The sequence below is a fragment of the Manis pentadactyla genome, chromosome 4 (assembly GCF_030020395.1).
Source record: "Manis pentadactyla isolate mManPen7 chromosome 4, mManPen7.hap1, whole genome shotgun sequence".
NCBI lineage: Eukaryota > Metazoa > Chordata > Mammalia > Pholidota > Manidae > Manis > Manis pentadactyla.
The window spans coordinates 140159168-140183181 of NC_080022.1; the positions used below are offsets into that span (position 1 = coordinate 140159168).

Genomic DNA, 24014 nt, shown 5'->3' on the forward strand with positions numbered 1-24014 from the left:
TCACTGAATGGATGAAAACGAGACCCATCTATATGCTGCCTACAAGAGACTCACTTTAAACCCAAAGACATACACAGACTAAAAGTGAAGGGATGGAAAAAGATATTTCATGCATCTACTAGGGAGAAAAACGCAGGAGCTGCAGTACTTGTATCAGACAAAATAGACTTCAAAACAAAGAAGGACATTACACAGGAGCATGTACATATGTGAAAAGATACTAACTGAATTAAAAGGCAAAATAAAATGCAAGGCATTCATTTTGGGAGACTTCAACACTCCACTCACTCTGAAAGACAGATCAAGCAGACAGAAAATAAGAAAGGAGATAGAGGCACTGAACAACACATTAGAACAGATAGACCTACAGACATCTACAGAACTCTACACTCAAAAGTAGCAGAATATACATACTTCTCAAGAGCACATGGAACATTTTCAAGAATAGATCATCTACTAGGCCACTAAAAGAGTCTTGGTGAACTCAAAAAGACTGAAATTGTACCAACCAGTTTCTCAGACCACAAAAGTATGAAACTAGAAATAAATTATGCAAAGAAAATGGAAAATCCCACAAACACATGGAGGCTTCAAAACATGCTCCTAAATAACCAATGGATCAATGACCAAATAAAAACAGAGATCAAGCAATATATGGAGACAAATGACAACAATAATTCAACACCGCAAAATCTGTGGGACGCAGCTAAGGCGGTGCTAAGAGTAAAGTATATTACAATACAGGCCTACCTCAGGAAAGAACAATCCCATATGAGCAGTCTAAACTCACAATTAATGAAACTAGAAAAAGAAGAACAAATGAGGCCCAAAGTCAGTAGAAGGATGGACATAATAAAGATGAGAGCAGAAATAAATAAAATCGAGAAGAATAAAACAATAGAAAGAATGAAAGCAAGAGCTGGTTCTTTGAGAAAATAAAAAAACTACGTAAACACCAACCAGACTTATCAAGAAAAAAGGAGAGTCTACTGACATTAACAGAATCAGAAATGATAAGGAAAAATCACTACCGACACCACAGTAATACAAAGAATTATTAGAGAATACTATGAAAAATTACATGCTAACAAAATGGATAACCTAGATAAATAGACAACTTTCTAGAAAAATACAACCTTCCAAGGCTGACCCAGAAAGAAACACACAATCTGAACAGACCAATTACCAGCAATGAAACTGAACTAGTAATCAAAAAACTACCTAAGAAAAAAATACCTGGTACAGATGGCTTCACCACTGAATTTTATCAAACACTTAGTGAAGACCTAATACCCAGCCTCCTTAAGTTTTCCAAAGAGTAGCAGAGGAGGGAATACTTACAAATGCATTCTACAAAGCCAGCATCATTCTAATACCAAAACCAGGCAAAGACACCACAAAAAATGAAAATTACAGACCAATATCCCGGATGAACACAGATGCAACAATAACCAACAAAATATTAGCAAACCAAATTAAAAAATACATCAAAAAAATCATCCACCATGATCAAGTAGGATTTATTCCACGGACGCAAGGATGGTACAATACTAGAAAATCCATCAACATCATCCACCACATCAACAAAAAGAAGGACAAAAACGACATTATCTGCATAGATGCCAAAAAAGCATCTGACAAAATTCAACATCCATTAATGATAAAAACTCTCAACAAAATGGGTACATAGGGTAAGTACCTCAAAATAATAAAGGCCTCCTCTAAAGAAGAAATTCAGATGGCCAACAGACACATGAAAGATGCTCCTCATCGCTAGTCATCAGAGAAATGCAAATTAAAAACCACAGTGAGATATCACCTCACACCAGTAAGGATGGCCACCATCCAAAAGACAAACAACAACAAATGTTGGCGAGGTTGTGGAGAAAGGGGAACCCTCCTACACTGCTGGTGGGAATGTAAATGAGTCCAAACATTGTGGAAAGCAGTATGGAGGTTCCTCAAAATGCTCAAAATAGAAATATTATTTGACCCAGGAATTACACTTCTAGGAATTTACCCTAAGAATGCAGCACTCCAGTTTGAAAAAGACAGATGCACCCCTATGTTTATCGCTGCACTATTTACAGTAGCCAAGATATGGAAGCAACCTAAATGTCCATCAGTAGATGAACGGATAAAGAAGAGGTGGTACATATACATAGTAGAATATTACAAAGCTATAAGGAAAAAACAGATCCTACCATTTGTAACAACATGGATGGAGCTAGAGGGTATTATGCTCAGTGAAATAAGCCAGGCAGAGAAAGACAAGTACCAAATGATTTCACTCATGTGTGGAGTATAAGAACAAAGGAAAACTGAAGGAACAAAACAGCAGCAGAATCACAGAACCCAAGAATGGACTAACAGTTACCAAAGGGAAAGGGACAGGGAAGGATGGGTGGGAAGGGAGGGATAAGGGTGGGGAAAAAGAAAGGGGGGATTATGATTAGCATGTATAGTGTTGGGGGGCACAGGGAGGGCTGTGCAACACAGAGAAAACAAGTAGTAATTTTACAGCATCTTACTACACTGATGGACAGTGACTGTGAAGGGGTATGTGGGGGGGACCTGGTGAAGGGGGGAGCCAAGTAAACATAATGTCCTTCATATAATTGTAGATTAATGATACCAAAAAAAAACACACAATGCATTTTAAAGTAACCACTTAGAGTTTCCTTGATTGTCTTAAATAGGAATAAAAAACAATGTTTTCTAAAAAAAAAAAAGAAAAACTAATAATAATAATAATAAAGGCCATATATGACAAACCCACACTCAATATTATACTTAACAGCACGAAGCTGAAGGACTTCCCTTTAAGATCAGAACAAGACAAGGATGCCCACTCTCCCCACATCTATTCAACATAGTTCTGGAGGTCCCTGCCACAGCAATTAGACAACACAAAGAAATAAAGGGCATTCACATTGGTAAGAAAGAAGTTAAACTGTCACTGTTTGCAGATGACATGATACTGTACCAAAAAACCCTAAGGAATCCACTCCAAAATGACTAGATCTAATATCTGAATTCAGCAAAGTTGCGGGATACAAAATTAATACATACAAATCTGTTGCATTCCTATGAACTAAAAATGAACTAGCAGAAAGACAATTCACGAAAACAATTCCATTCACAATTGCATCAAAAAGAATAAAATACCTAGGAATAAAGCTAACCTAGTGAAAGACCTACACCCTGAAAACTACAAGACACTCTTAAGAAAAATTAAAGAAGATACCAATAAAAGGAAACACATACCAAGCTCATGGATATAAAGAATTAATATTGTTAAAATGGCCATCCTACCTAAAGCAATCTACACATTCAATGCAATCCCTATCAAAATACCAACAGCATTCTTCAATGAACTGGAACAAATAGTTCTAAAATTCATATGGAACCACAAAAGACCCCGAATAGCCACAGTAACCCTGAGAAGGAAGAATAAAGCGGGGGGATTACACTCCCTGACTTCAAGCTCTACTACAAAGCCACAGTAATCAAGACAATTTGGTACTGGCACAAGAACAGACCCACAGACCAATGGAACAGACTAGAGAGCCCTGATATAAACCCAAGGATATATGGTCAATTAATACATGACATAAAGAGCCATGGACACACAATGGGGAAATGACAGCCTCTTCAACAACTGGTGTTGGCAAAACTGGACAGCTACATGAAAGAGAATGAAACTGGATTATTGTTTAACCCCATACACAGAGTAAACTTGAAATGGATGAAAGACTTGAACGTAAGTGATGAAACCATAAAACTCTTAGACAACAACACAGGCAAAAATCTCTTGAATATAAACATGAGCAACTTCTTCCTGAACACATCTTGAGCAAGGGAAACAAGCAAAAATGAACACATGGAATTACATCGAACTAAACACCTTCTGTACAGCAAAGGACACCATCAAAAGAACAAAATGGCATCCTTCAGTATGGAAGAATATATTTGTAAATGAGAGATCCAACAAGGGGTTAATATCCAAAATATATAAAGAACTCACATGCCTTAACACCCAAAAAACAAATAACCCGATTGAGAAATGGGCGGAGGATATGACGAGACAATTCTTACAAAAAGAAATTCAAATGGTCAACAAATGAAAGCATGCTCCACATCACTAATCATCAGGGAAATACAAATTAAAACCACAATGAGATATCACCTCATACCAGTAAGGATGGCCAGCATTGAAAAGACTAAGAACAACAAATGCTGGCGAGGATGCAGAGAAAGGGGAACCCTCCTACACGGCTGTTGGGAATGTAAATTAGTTCAACCACTGTGGAAAGCAGTATGGAGGTTCCTCAAAATACTAAAAATAGAAATACCACTTGACTCAGTAATTCCACTCCTCAGGAATTTACCTGAAGAAAACAAGATCCCAAATTCAAAAAGACGTATTCACCCCTATGTTTATTGCAGCACTATTTACAATACCCAAGATATGGAAGCACCCTAAGTGTCCATCAGTAGATGAATAGATAAAGAAGATGTGGTACATATACACAATGGAATACTATTTGGCCATAAGAAAGAAACAAATCCTACCATTTGCAACATCGATGGAGCTGGAGGATATTATGCTTCGTGAAATAAGCCAAGCAGAGAAAGACAAGTGCCTAATGTTTTCCCTCATTTGCGGAGTAGAACAACAAAGCAAAACTGAAGGAACAAAACAGCAGCAGACGCACAGACTCCAAGAAGGGACCAGCAGTTACCAGAGGTGAGGGTGGAGGAGGGCTGTGGGGAGGGAAGGAGGAGGGGTATTATGTTTAGTACACATGGTGTGAGGAGTCACGGGGAAACAGTGTAGCACAGAGAAGGCAAACAGTGAATCTGTGGCATCTTACTATACTGATGGACAGTGACTGCAATGGGGTATGGGTGGGGACTTGATAATACAGGTAAATGTAACCCTATTGTTTCTTCATGTGAAACCTTCATAAGGGTGTGTATCAATAGTACCTTAATAAAAAATTACAAAAAAAAAAGAAAAGCAGGACCATATCAAACTAAAAACCTATACAGCGAAAGACACCATGAACAAAACAAAAGGCAAACCACAGTATAGGACAATATATTCACAAATAATTAATCTGATAAGGGGTTAAAATCCAAAATATAACAACAAAAAAACTACCCATATTAAAAAATGCTTTCCACAGTGGCTGCACCAATTGACATTCCACCAATAGTGTAGGAACAACCAAAGGGTTTATCAATAGATGAATAAAGATGTGGTATATATACACAATGGAGTATTATTCACCCATAAAAATGAAAGAAATTCTGCCATTTGTGACAACGTAGATGGATCTAGAGGGCATTATGTTAAGTGCAATAAGCCAGGCAGAGAAAGACAAATACTACATGATTTCACTTATTTGTAAAATCTCAAAACAAAACAAATAGCACTAAACTCACAGACACTTGAGAAGTTACTGGTTACCATGGGGGAGGGGATGGAGTGGGTGGGTGGAATGGGTAAGGGGGATAAAGGACCACAAAAATATCAATCGTAACACAGGTTGGTAATGGGGGTGGAAGTGCAGCAGGGAGAATATAGTGAATACTTCAGTAATATGCTCCCATGATGACAATAGTAACTGCATGAGTTGCAGTGAGGATTTAACAATGTGTGTAACTACTGACCACTATGTTACATACCTGAAAACAATATAATACTGTGTATGAACTATACATCAATAAAAAAATACATTAAAAAAATATAAAGATGTCAAAATTAATACTAGGCCACAAAAAGAGGCTCACTAAATTTAAAAAGACTGAAATTATACCAAACAACTTCTCAGACCACAAAGGTATAAAAACTAGAAATAAATTGTACAAAGAAAACAAAAAGGCTCACAAACACATGGAGGTGTAACAACATGCTCCTAAATAATCAATGGATCAATGGCCAAATTAAAACAGAAATCAAGCAATATATAGAGACAAATGACAACAGCACAAAGCCCCAACTTTCGTAGAACACAGCGAAGGCAGTTCTAAGAGCGAAGTATATAGCAATCCAGGCCTCTTTTAAGAAGGAAGAACAATCCCAAATGAATAGTCTAAAGTCACAATTATTGAAACTGGAAAAAGAATAAATGAGGCCCAAAGTCAGAAGAAGGAAGGACATAATAAAGATCAGAGAAGAAACAAATAAAATTGAGAATAATAATACAATAGAAAAAAATCAATGAAACCAAGAGATGGTTCTTTGAGAAAATAAACAAAATAGAAAAGCCCCTAGCCAGACTTATTAACAGAAAAAGAGAATCTACACACATCAACAGAATCAGAAATGAGAAAGGAAAAATCACAATAGACCCCACAGAAATACAAAGAATTGTGAGAGAACACTATGAAAATCTATATGCTAACAAGCTCGAAAACCTAGAAGAAATGGACAAATTCCTAGAAAAATACAACCTTCCAAGACTGAACAAGGAAGAAACAGAAAATCTAAACAGACCAATTACCAGCAAGAAAATTGAAATCAGTAATCAAAAAACTACTGAAGAACAAAAACCCAGGGCGAGGCGGATTCACTGCTGAATTTTATCAAACATGTAGAGAAGACATAATACTCGATCTTCTTAAAGTTTTCCAAAAAATAGAAGAGGAGGGGAATACTTCCAAACTCATTCTATGAAGCCAGCATCACCCTAATACCAAAACCAGGCAAGTCCCCACCAAAAAAGAAAATTATAGACAAATATCCCTGACGAACATAGATGCAAAAATACCCAACAAAATATTAGCAAACTGAATTCAAAACTACATCAAGAGGATCATACACCATGATCAACTGGGATTCATCCCAGGGATGCAAGGATGGTACAACTTTCGAAAATCCATCAACATCATCCACCACATCAATAAAAAGAAGGACAGAAACCATATGATCACTCCCATAGACATTGGAAAAGCATTTGACAAAATTCAACATCCATTCATGATAAAAACTCTCAACAAAATGGGTATAGAGGGCAAGTACCTCAACATAATAAAGGCCACATATGACAAACCCACAGCCAACATCATACTTAACAGTGAGAAGCTGAAAGCTTTTCCTCCAATATCAGGAACAAAACAGGGATGCCCATTCTCCCCACTGTTATTCAACATGGTATGGGAAGTCCTAGCCACGGCAATCAGACAAAACAAAGAAATACAAAGAATCCAGATTGGTAAAGAAGAAGTTAAACTGTCACTATTTGTAGATGACATTACATTGTACATAAAAAACCCTAAAGACTCCACTTCAAAACTACTAGAACTAATATTGGAATTCAGCAAAGTTGCAGGATACACAGAAATCTGTGCCTTTCCTATACACTAACAATGAACTAACAGAAAGAGAAATCAGGAAAACAATTCCATTCACAACTGCATCAAAAAGAATAAAATACCTAGGAATAAAGCTAACCTAGTGAAAGACCTATACCCTGAAAACTACAGGACACTCTTAAGAAAAATTAAAGAGGACACTAACAAATGGAAACTCACCCCATGCTCTTGGCTAGGAAGAATTAATATTGTCAAAATGGCCATTCTGCCTAAAGCAATCTACAGATTCAATGCAATCCCTATCAAAATACCAACAGCATTCTTCAATGAACTAGAACAAACAGTTTTCAAATTCATATGGAGAGGAGACAAGATGGCGGCGTAAGTAGGGCAGCGGAAATCTCCTCCCAAAACCATACATATTTTTGAAACTGCAACAAATACAACTATTCCTAAAAGAGAGACCAGAAGATACAGTACAACAGCCAGGCAACATCTACAACTGCGAGAACCCAGCGCCTCACAAAGGGGGTAAGATACAAGCTGCAGCCTGGCAGGACCCGAGCGCACCCCCGACCCCAGCTGCCCAGTGGGAAGAGAGGAGTCTGAGTGGGAAGGGAGTGGGAGCCCAGGACTGCTAAACACCCAGCCCTAGTCATCCGCACCGGGAGCGCCGACACACAGTGCATGGTGTGCTGGATACTAGGGAAACGGAATAGTAAAACCTGCGAGCAGGTTCCCACAGCCGGCGCCCCTGCAACATAAGAAAAGCGAGTGCTTTTTGAAAGTCTTAAAAGGACAGGAGCCTCACAGCTTGGCGGAAGCGTCCCGGCACACTCAGGCCAGCAGCTGGGAATCCAGGGGAACTCCAGGCACCCTAACCCCCTGATCTGGAGCGCAGTTCTGAGGCCCCTCACAGCAATAAACAGCCTCCCGCCTGTTGTCCCTCTGCACGGCCCCATCATAGCGGAGCAGCCGCCTGAGACATGCCACGCCCACACTGGCCGCACAGAGTCTTCTCCGCAGCTGCCTGGGCCACACTAAGAGGCCCCGTTGGTGCACAGCTGCCCAGCACAAGCCACTAGGGGTCACAATTACTCGCAGGAGAGGAATGCAACAAGCAAGCGGGAAGGGACTTTGTTCTTCCAGCTGACACACATGCCAACTGCCCACGACTACCTCTATCGCCATGAAAAGGCAGAAGAATTTGATCCAGACCAGAATCACACAGACATCTCCTGACAGGGAACCTGGGGAGACAGATTTAACCAATCTTCCTGAAAAAGAATTCAAAATAAAGGTCATAACCATACTGATGGAGCTGCAGAGAAAAATGCAAGAGCTAACAGATAAAGTTGGGACGGAGAACACAAAAATAAAACAATCTCTGGAAGGACTTAAAAGCAGAATGGACGAGGTGCAAGAGGCCGATAATGGAATAGAAATCAGAGAACAGGAACACACAGAAGCTGACGCAGAGAGAAACAAAAGGATCTCCAGGAAAGAAAGAATATTAAGAGAACTGTGTGACCAATCCAAACCGTACAATATCGGCATTATAGGGGTACGAGAAGAAGAAGAGAGATAAAAAGCAATATAAAGTGTATTTGAAGAAATAATTGCTAAAAACTTCCCCAAACTGGAGGAGGAAATAGTCGTTCAGACCACGGAAGCACACAGAACTCCCAACAGAAGGGACTCAAAGAGGACAACACCAAGACATATAATAATTAAAATGGCAAAGATCAAAGACAAGGACAGAGTATTAAAGGCAGCCAGAGAGAGAAAAAAGGTCACCTACAAAGGAAAACCCATCAGGCTATCATCAGACTTCTCAACAGAAACCTTACAGGCGAGAAGAGAATGGCATGATATATTTAATGTAATGAAACAGAAGGGCCTTGAACCAAGAATACTGTATCCAGCACGATTATCATTTAAATATGAAGGAGGGAGTAAACAATTCCCAGATAAGCAAAAGCTGGGAGAATTTGCCTCCCACGAACCAACTCTACAGGATATTTTAGAGGACTGCTCTAGACGGGAGCACTGCTAAGGCTAAATAGATGTCACCAGAGAAAATAAATTCAAAGCAAAGGAAGCAGACCAATCAAATACTAACTAAAGGCAAAATAATAAAATCAACTACCCACAAAAGCAGTCAAAGGAAACACAAAAGACCACAAAATAAAACACCTAACATATAAAGAATGGAGGAGGAGGAAAAAGAAGGGAGAGAAATAATCATCAGACTGTGTTTATAATAGCTCAATAAGGGAGTTAAGTTAGACAGTAAGATAGTAAAGAAGCTAACCCTGAACCTTTGGTAACCATGAACCTAAAGCCTGCAATGGCAATAAGTACATACCTTTCAATATTCACCCTAAATGTAAATGGACTGAATGCACCAATCAAAAGACACAAAGTAACAGAATGGATAAAAAAGCAAGACCCATCTATATGCTACTTACAAGAGACTCACCTCAAACCCAAAGACATGCACAGACTAAAAGTCAAGGGATGGAAAAAGATATTTCATGCAAACAACAAGGAGAAAAAAGGTGTTGCAGTACTAGTATCTGACAAAATAGACTTCAAAACAAAGAAAGAAACAAGAGATAAAGAAGAACATTACATAATGATAAAGGGGTCAGTCCAACAAGAGGATATAACCATTATAAATATATATGCAACCAATACAGGAGCACCAACATATGTGAAACAAATACTAACAGAATTAAAGGAGGAAATAGAATGCAGTGCATTCATTTTAGGAGACTTCAACACACCACTCCCTCAAAAGGACTGATCCACCAGACAGAAAATAAGTAAGGACACAGAGGCACTGAACAACTACTAGAACAGATGGACCTAATAGCCATATATAGAACTCTACACTCAAAAGCAACAGGATACACATTCTTCTCAAGTGCACATGGAACATTCTCCAGAATAGACCATGTACTATGCCACAAAAAGAGCCTCAGTACATTCAAAAAAACTGAAATTCTACCAACCAACTTCTCAGACCACAAAGGTACAAAACTAGAAATAAATTGTACAAAAAAAGCAAAAAGGCTCACAAACACATGGAGGCTTAACAACATGCTCCTAAATAATCAATGGATCAACGACCAAATTAAAATAGAGATCAAACAACACATGGAAACAAATGACAACAACAACACAAAGCCCCAACTTCCATAGAACACAGCGAAGGCAGTTCTAAGAGCGAAGTATATAGCAATCCAGGCCTCTTTTAAGAAGGAAGAACAATCCCAAATGAATAGTCTAAAGTCACAATTATTGAAACTGGAAAAAGAACAAATGAGGCCCAAAGTCAGCAGAAGGAAGGACATAATAAAGATCAGAGAAGAAACAAATAAAATTGAGAATAATAATACAATAGAAAAAAACCAATGAAACCAAGAGATGGTTCTTTGAGAAAATAAACAAAATAGATAAGCCCCTAGCCAGACTTATTAACAGAAAAAGAGAATCTACACACATCAACAGAATCAGAACGAGAAAGGAAAAATCACGACGGACCCCATAGAAATACAAAGAATTGTGAGAGAACACTATGAAAATCTATATGCTAACAAGCTCGAAAACCTAGAAGACATGGACAACTTCCTAGAAAAATACAAACTTCCAAGACTAACCAAGAAGAAACACAAAATCTAAACAGACCAATTACCAGCAATGAAATTGAATCAGTAATCAAAAAACTACCCAAGAACAAAACCCCCAGGCCAGATGGATTTACCTCGGAATTTTATGAGACATACAGGGAAGACATAATACCCATTCTCCTTAGAGTTTTCCAAAAAACAGAGGAGGGGATACTCCCAAACTCATTCTATGAAGCTAACATCACCCTAATAACAAAACCAGGCAAAGACCCCACCAAAAAAGAAAACTACAGACCAATATCCCTGATGAACATAGATGCAAAAATACTCAACAAAATATCAGCAAACTGAATTCAAAAATACATCAAGAGAATCATACACCATGACCAAGTGGGATTCATCCCAGGGATGCAAGGATGGTACAACATTCGAAAGTCCATCAACATCATCCACCACACCAACAAAAAGAAGGACAAAAATCACATGATCATCTCCATAGATGCTGAAAAAGCATTCAACAAAATTCAACATCCATTCATGATAAAAACTCTCAACAAAATGGGCAAGTACCTCAACATAATAAAGACCATATATGATAAACCCACAGCCAACATCATACTGAACAGTGAGAAGCTGAAAGCTTTTCCTCTAAGATTGGGAATAAGACAGGGATGCCCACTCTCCCCACTGTTATTCAACATAGTACTGGAGGTCCTAGCCACGACAATTAGACCAAACAAAGAAATACAAGAAATCCAGATTGGTAAAGAAGAAGTCAAACTGTCACTACTTGTAGATGACATGATACTGTACATAATAAACCCTAAAGACTCCACTCCAAAACTACTAGAACTAATATCGGAATTCAGCAAAGTTGCAGGATACAAAATTAACACACAGAAATATGTGGCTTTCCTATACACTAACAATGAACTAATAGAAAGAGAAATCAGGAAAACAATTCCATTCAAAATTGCATCAAAAATAATAAAATACCTAGGAATAAACCTAACCAAGGAAGTGAAAGACCTATACCCTGAAAACTACAAGACACTCTTAATAAGAGAAATTAAAGAGGACATTAACAAATGGAAACTCATCCCATGCTCTTGGCTAGGAAGAATTAATATTGTCAAAATGGCCATCCTGCCGAAAGCCATCTACAGATTCAATGCAATCCCTATCAAATTACCAACAGCATTCTTCAACGAACTGGAAGAAATAGTTAAAAAATTCACATGGAACCATCAAAGACCCCTAATAGCCAAACCAATCCAGAAAAGGAAGAATAGAGCAGGGGGGATCTCGCTTCCCAACTTCAAGCTCTACTACAAAGCCACAGTAATCTAGATAATTTGGTACCGGCACAATAACACAGCCACAGACCAGTCAAACAGAATAGAGAGTCCAGATATTAACCCAAACATATATGACCAACAAATATACGATAAAGGAGCCATGGACATACAATGGGGAAATGACAGCCTTTCCAACAGCTATTTTGGCAAAACTGGACAGCTACATGTAAGAATGAAACGGGATCATTGTCTAAACCCATACACAAAAGAAAATTCAAAATGGATCAAAAACCTGAATGTAAGTCATGAAACCATAAAACTCTCAGAAAAAAACATAGGCAAAAATGTTTTGGGCATAAACATGAGCAACTTCATGAACATATCTCCTCAGGCAAGGGAAACAAAAGCAAAAATGAACAAGTAGGACTATATCAAGCTGAAAAGCTTCTGTACAGCAAAGGACACCACCAATAGAACAAAAAGGCATCCTACAGTATGGGGGAATATATTCATAAATGACAGATCCGATAAAGCGTTGACATCCAAAATATATAAAGAACTCACATCAACAAAGAAAAAACGAATAATCCAATTAAAAAATGGGCACAGGATCCGAACAGACACTTCTCCAAAGAAGAAATTTAGATGGCCAACAGACACATGAGAAGATGCTCAACAATGCTATTCCTCAGAGAAATGCAAATTATAACTACAATGAGATATCACCTCACACCAGTAAGGATGGCCACCATCCAAAAGACAAACAACAACAAATGTTGGCAAGGATGTGGAGAAAGGGGAACCCTCCTACACTGCTGGTGGGAATGTAAATTAGTTCAGCCATTGTGAAAAGCAGTATGGAGGTTCCTCAAAAGACTTAAAATAGAAATACCATTTGACCTAGGAATTTACCCTAAGAATGCTGGAGCCCAGTTTGAAAAAGACATACGCACCCCTATGTTTATTGCAGCACTATTTACAATAGCCAAGAAATGGAAGCAACCTAAGTGTCCATCAGTAGATGAATGGATAAAGAAGAGGTGGTACATATACACAATGGAATATTATTCAGCCATAAGAAGAAAACAAATCCTACCATTTGCAACAACATGGATGGAGCTAGAGGGTACTATGCTCAGTGAAATAAGACAGGCGGAAAAAGACAAGTATCAAATGATTACACTCATCTGTGCAGTTTAAGAACAAAGATAAAAACTGAAGGAACAAAACAGCAGCCGATTCACAGAACCCAAGAATGGACTAACAGTTACCAAAGGGAAAGGGACTGGGGAGGATGGGTGGGAGAAGGGGGGGAAAAAAAGTTGGGGGGTGGGCATTACTATTAGCATACATAATGTAGGGGGCAGGACGGGGAGGGCTGTACAACACAGAAAAGACAAGTAGTGATTCTATAGCATCTTACTAAGCTGATGGATAATGACTGTAATGGGGTATGTGGGTGGGGACTTGTTGATGAGGGGAGTCTAGTAAACATAATGTTCCTCATGTAATTGTAGATTAATGATACCAAAATAAAATAACGTAACATAACATAAAATAAAATAAAGATGTCAAATTAAGCAAAATATTCATTGTTCTTGCAGTGGTCTAAGTATGAGAAAAAATTTTCCCATTCTTACAATTTGAAAATGTTAGATCACTGAAAATTCTTAGTCAACTACCTAGGCTTCAGTGTCTAATGGTTCTTATTCTACTTCAGCTTGGCCCATGATTCACTGGGACCTACTATTGGCAGGCAGCAACAGAAACAAAAGACAGGGTTGGCTCATCATTAACAGCTAGAATGAGTTCAGGCATAGTTTACTGAAAAAGTAAAATTCTTCCAACCACCACACCACTTCCTTACTTTCTTATTAATTACAACTAATGACCTCATCTTTTTCAAGATTTTAGTTACTCATCCAAAATTTACATTTAAAAATATTTTGTATTTTTCAATTAGCCTTGGGTCAAATATTAAGATAATCACTTTTTTCTCTGAGAATTGTTCCTATCAACCTCAGGTTTAGTAACTCTAATATTAAAGGCCAAGTGTTGCAAATAGATGCTCCATAGCTGTAAATTATGAATCTAAAGAAACAAAAGTAGAAATCACTTCTAGGCTTTGAAATCAGTCTTAGATTTAAGCAACAGAATATAAATCACATCTAGATTCCAGTTTTTCTTTTAAGATCAGCTATTTTTGCCTTTATGTATTAGACTAGAATCATTGTGAGATGGTTTCTACTGTACTTCTTATGATGGTTAACTTTATGTGTCATCTTGACTAAGCCATAGTATCCAGATATTTGGTCAAATGCTACTTAGGTGTTGCTATGAAGTTAGTTTTTAGATGAGATTAACATTTAGAAGAGATTAACATTTAAATCAGTTGAATTGGTAAACCAGTTACCCTCCATAATGTGGGTGGGTCTCATCCAATCAGCTGAAAGCCTTAAGAAAAAAACAATCTTCTGAGGAAGAGAGAATTTTCCCAGCTGAGTGCCTTTGGATTTGAGCTGTAGCATCGAATCTTCCCTAGTGTCAATCCAGCTGGCCTCCCCTGCAAATTCTGGACTTGCCAACCTTCACAATCACATGAGCTAATTCCGTAAAATCTCTCCCTTTCCACCCCTTTTAAGAGAACAGACAGAAATTGACTGTTGGTCACTTTTTTCTCGTAACAGACATTCTATTGATTCTGCTTCTCTGGAGAACCCTGACTAGTAATACCCAAACCCCCAGTTCTGTTATAATAATATAACCATCTTTATTATTACAGGCTTGGCCTGTCACTAAACTCTACTAGAATGAATACTCTTCACCTCCTCATACTGCTTACTATACTCTCTGAATACCAGGTAACTGATGCCTTCAAGGGTTATCAAGTGGAAAAAACTGCTTTCTACCTACAGCAAACAAGACAGATGTCCTGAACAAGGGTTGCTGAGGTGCAAAACAGGCAACTGAGAGCTCGTCTTACTCTGTTTCTTTATCTCTGTCTCCATTAAAGAGTTTTGGTATTCACTGCTGTTAAAACTTACAGGCACCATCTAATTACTGATCTTTCTTCTCTTCCCTTTTCTCTCCTTGCTGCTTCTTTCTTGGCTTGTCTACCCCATTGCTTCTTGGATTCCCTTTACAGATGTTAATCAGGATGAATCTTCATTCCTATGGCACACCCATCAAACACATGCTAGATATAATCTTTGTTCCCGAAGTGTTCACTTAATGGGTGCTCAAAGACTGCTTCTTCACTGATTTTTTTTTTATCTCCCCCCTTTTTAACTTAAGGCATGAAGCCATTTTGCACACCTGAAAGTTCCAAGGAAACTAAGGACTTGCTTAGATTTTTTGGTATACAGATTCTTTGTGCTTTTTAACTCAAAAGTTATTCTGTATGATACAAGTACTGTGTATGCCTATGGACTGTGAAAGGAAATGTGAAAAAAGACAAATATTTGTTGTTTTAGTATTATTTTAAAGACAGTGGGTCATTTTTTCTTAATTTATATCAATTTCAAAATATATTCAAATGAAAATGAGGAAAAATATCTATTTATATGGTTATTTTACTATCTGTATGGTTATATACAGTCTGAGAGGAACACAAAACAAAATGGTCTGGAGTATAAATTAGTCAACTAGTCTTCCTTAAAATGTTGGGTTTCCTATAAATTGTATTCTACACCTGATCAAATCCATTATTTCCAGATTCATAAAAATGAATATTAAATCATACTACTTGCTCTCTAGTGTAACTTCCAACTTGGATTATATTACTCTATTAACTGAGTGACATCAAAAGAGAAAATTAATTTATCAAACTGATGCCGCTGGCCTCTCCAAGTTTACATAAATTTGGGCAATGATTCTTTAGGCTGAAAAACACCTCTGGGAAGCAGAATATGTTTCAGATAAATGCAATATATGTACTTTTTTCTATTTGGATTTATTAAAATAGTTGAAGAATGAACTATGGATCTTAGAAGTGTGCATCAGAACTACATGAGGAACTTCGTGAAAACAATCATGGTAACACTTTACCTATCCTCAGAGATTCTGAGGAGGCACCTAAATTTAAAAAATTTTTCCAGGTGATTCTGATGCATATCCTCAATAGAGAACTATACACTCAACAGTACAGTACTAACTACAGCTAGTCCTAAAGGATCAAAAACAAAATTACAGAGAAGGGGAAATCAAGAAATCATCAGTGTCAGAAAACGTCATCTGGGCTCCAAGGCCAAAAATCAAATTGTGAAACCTAGGTACTCATATTTCAAAGGTAATTGTAACTGTCACTCAAATTCAAAGAAATATTTACAAAACCACTCAGCTATATCTTAAAGAGATAACATGTCACATTATCAGGAAGAGGCCAACCCAACATTTTAGGTAAGAAGGTTCATTAGAGTTAAGCTTTCATTTAACATTTTTTTTAAAACTGGTCAAGAAGAAAATTAAGCTAGCTTGTTTATTACATAACTAGTCCTTCTGGTATGTTCTAACAAAGACACATTCTTTTGCATCTACATTAACTATGTTGCTTTTTTACCTTGATTGTATCTTTCCCCCTTTGTACCTAGACCAGGGGTCAGCAAACTTCCAGTGAACAGTCAGTCATTATTTTAGGGTTTTTGCTGACCTTATGGTTTGTGTAGCAAGAGAACAACAAGAAATAATATGTAAAGGAACAGATGTGTTGCTCTTCCAATAAAACTTTATGGACAATGAAAATTGAATTTTATGTAGTATTTTACAAATTATTAATGACAAAATAAAATTTACGATGTTTTTACAAAGTAAAAATTTACAAATATTATTCTTTTGCTTTTTTCAACCAATAGAAATTATAAAATTCTTAGCTCACAGGCTGTACAAAAACAAGTAGCAGACAAGATTTTGCTTGCCAACCATAGTTTGCAAAGCCCCTTAACAAAGTTTTTGATACAGGCTATTTTTAATAACAGGAGTTATTTATTTCACAAGGTTGTCAGGAAGATTAAATAAACTGGTACACACATGTATGTAGCAAGTGCTATATGATTTTATACATATCTTTCTTTATCTCCTCCACTTTCTATATCACCTTCACTGTTAGCCTATAACATTGATATGTTTTGCCTCAAACATGACTGTTATAAAAAGGAAAGACCTGTCATTGTAGAAAAAGTATCCAATTATGAATCATTAGTTTTTCCTAAAAACAAACTTTCTAGCTCAATCCAAAAACAAATATCCACCTGCAATTTATCCACAGCAGTAGTCAGTCCCATTAACTGGAATCTCAGGCTACCTATTAATTCCTCAGATGAGGAAAGAGATCCCTAATTTTCAACGTATTAAGGCAACTGCATTTAAGAAGGACTTGGACTAAGTGCTGTGCTACATTATAACCAAGTTATAACCAAGACTCAGCTTACAAATTCAGATTTAGAGTACTTTTTGTTGTTAATTAGGCAAATAAAGTCAGTGACTCTCACCCTGGCCTGGCCCAGCCTAACACAGAAGTGTGAGTAAAAGAATACAAGGAAAAGCTACCTAGGAAGCGAGAGAGGCCAGTTATCTCCAGAAAAGTATAATGAAGCAGCATTCCACTTGCCCAAGTCTTCATTATTAAAATGTTTTATTTTGAGTACACAACCCTCACCCATATATCTTGCAATTTTCCATTCCCCTTCAAGATTCAGCCAAGGCAGCCTCTGTGAAGCCCTCCCCTTGGCCAGCCCATTTCCCTTCACAGAGGTATGTACTCTTCAGTTTTGCTGTGTCATGTGCACATAATTCTAATCTCTTCTTTAGTCTCACTGTGTCATGATAGCTACCATTTACTGAATGCCATTACATGCTAAGCCCCTTTGGTACAATTTTCAATTCTTACAACACCCAGTGAAGAAACTAATATCCTCATTTAACAGATAAGGAAACAAGTTCACTAAGGTTAGGCCATGTATCCAAAGTCAAATGGCTGGACAGTAGTAGGACCAGGTTTGTTTCTGATTTCCACACCAATGGTTTCAAACAGCAGGAAACAGAGGACAGAGAGTAGGCCAAGGAGGTAGGATTCTCTTTTTATCTGTTTATATATTGGGTTTCTGCAAAAGGTTTTTTTTGGGAAAAGTTTCCACTGTTTAGATAAATTTGAAAAATCACTGATTCTACCCCGTGCTGCTTCCAAGACTTTTTTGTGACTATAGACATACTGTCTATAATACCACACTAACCTTCTTAGCAGCAAACACTTGAACTGAATTTCTTTGCCTCTCCAAAACCAGAAATAGTGTCTGGCACTCAACAAATGTTTGTAAGGAATAAAGTTTTGTTATATTTAATAAAATCCTTCCATATATTATCTTTTTAAAAAGAGAACCAAGCTGAACTTTTAAAAATGTTTTCCAAAATGGCACATTAATATTCAAAGCTTTATTATTAATCAATTATCCAGTCAAACAATATTGGCAAAAAACATTAACCATGTTTTATTTTAATTGCCATACCAAAATGCTATTACGGTTAAGCCATATAAAACTGCCAATAATAGCAATTACATAGGTCCAACTTAATACTTATCAATGGCATTTAAACAGCATTAGCAAAGGTCTCAGCACTAGTATAAATAGCAGAACTTGAGGGATTTATTTACATAGTTTTGACAAAAAATTAAGTGAACAGTAAATCCCTCTTCAGTGATTTCATAGTTCTTTGTACATTACACATATTTAACACTTCTCACACTACACTGTTAATTATCTGCCTTGAGGTTGTCTTCTCAACAACACTCCTCCAAAAAGGAACTTTGACAAATTCTTCCTTGTATCTCTATCAAATATGGTAATAAACACACAGTAGGTATCTAGAAAATGTTTCTAAATGACTACTGAAGGCATAGTAAAACTAAGATAAAATTTACTGTGTTCTCAGAATTAAAGATGAACTGTATCACTTTACACTTTATTCCAACCTTTTTAATTAAAAAAATCAAATTCTAAAATATGGGCAAAATCAAAGTCCAGCTGCTTGGGGCTGGTGTTGATGTAGTTTTTTAAAAAATTGAACACTAATTAATGTACACCAGAGAAAGCATACCAATTTTTAAATCCTGTTAGAAAATCAATTGGCTATGTCAACTTTATACAAAAACTTTAGAAAGATCTTTTTACCTTCTAACGTGCATATTACTCTTCTGGCTTCTGCTTACACATGCTACATTTTCAAGTGACAATCAGACCAAACATAGCTAAAATAGCCCTGTAAATCTGATTTTTTTTAAGTCAAAAGTCAAAAATATCCATTTCCTTACACCGGAAGAAAAAGGTTTGTTAATACTTCCAAGCATGCAAGCAATAGAAGACATATTGTTCTGTTTGTTTGTTTTTTAAGCACATGGTATGGTAAATGCTAATGCAGATAACCCAAAGGAACTTTGACAACGCAGAAATCACTGCAGTTCTTAAGGTAGCATTGCTCTCAAATTGGTGTTTCATGGTGATTGTTCTGGAGATAATGCACAGGAGGTATCAGAGCTAAGAAAGGCTGAAAGAAGATGACAGAGGCTGGGACTATGATGGAAGCAATGGGAATGATTTGAAAACAAAAAAAGCTTTATGACCAAACTGCAATTAGTAGAAGCAGTTTTTTTGTTTTTTTTTAACACAGTCCACTACTTTCTCTTGGTCTTAAAGACAGCCTTCTCTAAGGATATGATCTTGGTCCCCTATGTACAGATCTTCTATTTACTTCCAAGGAAAACTGCCCAGGTGTTATAACAACCCAACTGGAAAATATGCAGTCTGTCTCATATGAATGGTTTCTAGTTTACTATTATCCACACTTACGTTTGTCTCCACTGGAACAAATAACCAAGAAACAACTATATTCTGTGTCAGTTATTCAGTTTCTGTACTGAGGATCTACCAGGGACCTAGTATTCAAACCAAACAATATATATCTATGTCCTATGTTGCTCAGTACATAAATAACTATGCACCCTTATCTATGGAAAGCTACATGTGATACAAAATAGATGTTAAGAGATAGATTCCCAGTCCATGAGAAACTTACAATGCAGTTGAAGATGTGAGCTATATATATATATCCTTTCATACACTGACTATCATACTAGGCTCTGAGTTACGAGGTTTTAAAATAAAGATGAATAAAATACAATCTACCCCTAAGGGAATATAAAATCTAGAGTGAGGTGGGAGGGCAGGAACAGGAAAGAAGGTGATGAAAAGAATGTAGTATGAAAGGAAGACTGAGCAGGTCAGATTTATAAATCAAAGAAGGAAATGACTGGCAAAATATCCAAATGTACAATTATTTTAAGCAGTTGGAAAATATAGCATTGCTGAAAAGTTGAGGCCAAAGATGGCAAACTGAGAAATATAAAGGGCGGTCATCAGTAAGAAAACAAAGAGGTTTCAACTCTGAATTCAAGATTCAGCAGTATAGTAACAAGATAAAAGCAGTATAGTAACAAGATGAAGGAAAAAAATCTTTTTTTAAACAAAGGGGATTCTTAAGCACATGTGAAGAAGGGGCAGAGCCATATATTAGTATGTTTCTTGAGGATAGTGACCATATCTCTTCAAATATAAACAAAATACTGCTCTGTCCACCTTCAAAACAGAAAGATAGGGATACAGCAGATTCAAAATTATTTTCTCTGGAATCATAACCTACAAGCACTCCCACAAATCCCATTTGGATAAAACTAAGTTCTCACAAAAATATTTAAATCCCTAAGAAAAACGGTCTGTATTTATTGTACTTGCCATCTGGCAACTTGTACAAACACCTGCATTTTATGTATTTGCCAAAGAACTTAATATCAATGCATATCAAAAGCTGGTCAGACATCAAAGGACAATCTACCCACTCTTTCAGACTGACTCTCACTATGATGTGGTTGGTCTTCCCAACTGAGTATTGTTAAATATTAAATATCCATCGACCTCAGAGATGTTGAAGAGGATAATGATAATTACACATAATCATCTTTATCAGGACCCCTCTGAGAAATTCTAGCCTGATAGTACCAAGTGGTTAGTTTCCTTCTTACCTGGTTTATTTTTATCTTAAGAACATTGTGAAAAATAACCTAACAGGTTCTTTCCTCCTGCTAGCTCACAGAAATCTCAGAGTCAAATCTGTGCTCTGCCTGCAGCAAGAACACTGTGATATACCTTTTTGGCCTAGATTCTGATTCTATTTTATCCTTATCCTTTTTTTCTTTTCTCTTCACTTATAGTCTGTCATATTTTGTAGTTTGTGCATCTTTGTAAATTGCCTTAAATAAAGGGTTACAAATCAAATAGAGACTAACTAGGCAGGTAAAAGTGTGAATCAGCTAGAAATAAGACAGCAGTGATACAACTGGCTTTTTAAATAAGATCAATTAAATACAAAATCACTGAGCAGACAGAACATGTTTGTGTTTCAAATCCTTCACCATACATTTATAACTTACCAATAAGGAACCTAATGTAAAATGCTCAAAGGTGGGATGGTTAAGGAATATTAAATGAGTTTCAATCCCTCTGCTTAAAACCTTTCTAGAGCAAGGGTGTATGTAACAGCTAAAAGAACAGGTAAATACCTTGCATTTGCACAAAATTTCATGATTTACGGTCTTTTTATCTTTTTGGTCTTCAAATGCACTGTGCAGCAGTTCTCACAACTACCTGCAAAAAAATACAGAGATCACAAACTCATGCCTACAAAGAACAATGCAGGTAATATAAATGAGTGAAGCAGGCAAGGTTGTAATCTTCCCGTACACCTAAATCTGTTTGTATATTAATCATATTACAATATTCTTCACTTCCAGAGAAATATGCTGTTCTTGAATATTGTAGTGGCCCAACTATACTTTTTCCCATTTCCTTAAGTAGAAACATCAATAGACAAGTATTTTTTCACTACAAACAACAGTGTTAAGAGCTCTAATAAACAGTAAAAAGGAGTGGCAGAACTTCTTTCACTGGAGCACTTACAGCTCATGCCCAACTAAAGGAGGCCAGCTGTGACTCAGATTGGGCCAAGTGTTGCCACAGGAAAATGTGGGCCCCACTCTTGCCAGAGTTTCTAATTTTTCAGGATAACCCAGAAATAAAGACTTTATGCAAAGTAGATAATTTTTAAATGTTGACTCAAAAAATCTGCACAGCTTAGAGAAACTCATTTACTTAGCTTGGCCTAAGCTTGACCACAGGCTGCCAGTGTGCAACCCCTGGCTCAGTATTGAATAAATACAGCCTTTTGAATAGTTGAAGAGACTTAATAAAATGTAACAGTTCATGAATTTATGGCCTGTTCTATTTATTCAATTCAAAATCATAAAGATTACTAAAAAATAAATATTTAATTAACCTTAGGGTGAATTCTGCAATGCAAAAACAAAAACAAATCTTATCCTATTATCTGCACATACCTTCCTCATGTTTATAAACGTATTATCTACAATAGTAAAATTTGGAAACAAACCAAATGTCCATTTCTATAGGGTAGATATAAAGAAACTATAGTATAATCATATTAAGAAATTATATAACACAATGAACTATATACATAGTTCATATATACAGCTAGAAAACATTGTTAGGTAAAAAAGCCAGGCTGTGGAATATACAATACTATGTTAATTCATGTAAATTCTAAGCATTATACATTTTTATGGATACATATATGTACAGTAAAAGTATAAAAATGGAACAAAAAGATATATACGAACTTCAAGAGGAACTTTACCCCTAGGAAGAGGGAGGGAGGGAATAATCATGGAAAGAGGTACAAAAGGGACAACTGTAACGGTAATAATATTTTACTTCTTCAAAGACTCTAAAGCAATCAGGACAAATGTTAACATCTGTTGATTCTGGTAGTAGTTATGTGGATATTTTGTTACAGTACTGCATGTACTTCTCCTACATTTGACATACCCATAATAAAAGTAAATAACTCATTAAACTATAATACATAAAATTTAAAAGGAAAAACAGAAAGTACTTTTTAAAGTACAGGTCCCAAGATAGGCCCTCTGACAGCAAGATAAATATGTAAATGATATTAAAGCACTGAAGGAGTAAGTACACTTTGAGGTCCTACTATGTAGAATTTTAGAATCAAATAGTGAGGGTTCAAATATCAACCTGGCCACTACATGTGACCTTGGGCAAATTTTCAAGCTTCCTAAGACCTATTTGCACATTTGTAAAAGGGGCTAAAAAATACTACCTACCACCTATCTCATACAGGTGTTGTGAAGCTTCATGACATAATCACTATCAAGGGCTTGTCTACCATTTTACTTCCCTCAAAAGAGCTCAGGAATAGCAAAGACATACAGAGAAAGTAATTTCACTTTGAAGGTGATGATAGGGCACAGTACATTTTGCACTTTTATGTACATAAGCAAAGCACAAGACACACTGCCTTCCCAGTGTCCAAGGACAGGGAACAAATCAGTTCTACCAATACAAGACAGAAATGTGGGCTGCCCCTCTTACTATTATTATCAACTCAATCATCTTCATCATCACCATAATACCAATGGCCAACATTTACTGAGTACTTACTATGTGCTATGTACTGTTACAGGCTCTTTAAATGCATTAACTCATTTGATAAATCACATAAATTTTTATATAAGCTGTAACAAGAAAAAAGTTAATAGATATCATAAGATAATTAATCCAAAAAAGAAAATTTCAGGTGAAAAGAAATTAGGGAAGGTGGCCTGGAAATGGAGAAT

The 24014-nt window shown here is 36.7% G+C and overlaps 1 protein-coding gene across 3 annotated transcripts in view; it reads right to left on the bottom strand.

Annotated features, from left to right (window-relative positions):
* PAFAH1B1 (platelet activating factor acetylhydrolase 1b regulatory subunit 1) overlaps nt 1–24014 on the bottom strand; it is a 94930-nt gene that overhangs the window by 59446 nt on the left and 11470 nt on the right. The window contains exon 2 of one of the 3 annotated variants that reach the window (XM_036906127.2): nt 21861–21945. The exons of the other annotated variants lie outside the window; for them this stretch is intronic. The gene's annotated coding sequence lies outside the window, so the exon portion shown is untranslated. The remainder of the gene's footprint in view (nt 1–21860; nt 21946–24014) is intronic. 3 annotated transcript variants of the gene reach the window in all.